The sequence below is a fragment of the Halyomorpha halys genome, unplaced genomic scaffold (genome assembly GCF_000696795.3).
Source record: "Halyomorpha halys isolate HHAL.00 unplaced genomic scaffold, Hhal_1.1 Scaffold1116.1, whole genome shotgun sequence".
In the NCBI taxonomy this organism is placed as follows: domain Eukaryota; kingdom Metazoa; phylum Arthropoda; class Insecta; order Hemiptera; family Pentatomidae; genus Halyomorpha; species Halyomorpha halys.
The window spans coordinates 176,589-178,599 of NW_027116733.1; positions in this window are offsets into that span (position 1 = coordinate 176,589).

Consider the following 2,011-nt stretch of genomic DNA (forward strand, 5'->3'; position numbering starts at 1 on the left):
AGACAAATGTATTTCGAACAGTTTTTAAGATAATGATTTCATATTACTATAAGTAATGATATAAAGTAATTAGAATATTACTTTTTATAAAACTATATCTCGGGAACTATTGAACGAAAACAACTAACAATTTTTATTTCCCCAACCTATACTTGGCAGACTCATCGATTTTGACGAGTAATTATCCATAGTTTTCATTAATGTAATATAAAATTGGGGTGGAATAACTGCCTTTTTTTCTCCCCTTAGGCTCTTTTACCTCCTGTGAATTTATAAGTTAAAAATTATTTTTTCTGAAGTATTTGAAATTCCAAGGCTATAAAGGTATATTACTACTCTTATTTCCAGAAATTTGTTTTCAACCTGAAAAAGTATTTCACCCTTATTCTCCTTTAGTTAATGATATTTTTTTATATTTTACAAGTATTAACTGTTTATTACTAGTAACAATAAGAAATGATTAATCATTTCAAATATACAACATTAGAAGTACTTTAGAAGAAGCTATTTTGAAAATTCGGCATTTAAGCCCTGCCAGACTATTTCAGAAGAGATGTGATTACCATTTAGTCACGTGTTTAATCAAAATCGTCGAAAACGGTAACGTGAAAATTATTTTTAAAAAATGAGTGTAACATCCATGATAATGTGTCACTTTCGTTAAGTCAATTTTAGAGAAAACTTCCTGGATGTCGTCCAAGGTATCCGCCTAATTTAAATTTCTCATAACTTTTGTTTTCCGACCTGCATTGTTCACATAGACAAAGACCGAGGTTCAGATCCACCAGCTACAGATAATTATTTTTTCTCTTACTGTAGTCATGAGTAAACCCTGGAGTTCGGCAGCTCTTCGGAGTCAACCCTGCCTCATGAAGTGGGTACCCTTAACCCTGCATCGGGCGCGGCTGATCTGGCAGGCACAAGATTTGGTTTTTTTGATGTCTCTTCCAAAAAGGCGCCGAGAGTGACCCCTACCCCCCAGTAGTATCCTAAATTTGTGGGGTGGTTACAACCCGCCCAGTCAGTTCATCTCCTGCCGTCAAGAAAGTGCATCACACGTGTTTTGATCTGACAGACTCACCGCGCTCGATTACGTTACAAACCTGAGGTCAATATTTTTCACTTTAGATAGTAAATTCAAGCACTTTTCTGTTCTTCGATACTTGTGTTAGAGTCATTTTCGTCAGGTACCATTACCGTTTATGAATGGGCATCGTGTGCCTGTCAGGCTCACCGCGCCTTTCTGATTCATGGACCCTCTTTCTAAGATTTTTTTATGAATTCTTCAATCGCTATTTCAGTATTTCTTTGGTAGGAATATTCTAAATGGAGACCACAATATTCAAGCATTTTTGGTTTCAACGACAAAAAAGTGTTAGCAATCTACGTCACATACAAGCATAATTGTGTACTCCTGGTTTCTTCTGTACTCGGAACCAAAGCCATTGATAAAAGTACTGGGAAAAAAAAACCCTGAGGTCATAACGTATTATAATGCTCAAAAAACTGGAGATGACACTGATAACCAAATGTGAGCCACATACAACGTGCAGTGAAATACACATCGATCGCCAATGACTGTTTTCTATACTATGTTGAACTTGGGAGGGATCAATTCCTTGGTTTTCACCTCGGGAATCAATTGGAATAAATTCCAAGAAGAGTTTTCCCCAAAGAATTGTCACATGAACTGTGTAACGGACAACTTCAGCGCGGAAAGAAGCCAGCTGAAATCCGGCCTTCACACCTTCTTAAAAATTCGTCTCAAAATCCCTCCCGGCTGATGATCGTCCAAAATCAACCCCTCCCCACCTCCAAAAGCGGTCCAGATGTTGTGATTGCATGGTGTAAACAGGAATACATCGGCTCACGAACTACTCCTGAGTGAAATGCAACCAAGTAATTTGCCCCTCATGCGAATCCACTCTATGCAACATGCTTTTCAGCCTGTTCTTGCATCGGTTTTGATGGACGATGACTCTGACTTATTTCTGTCCCTACACATTTCAAC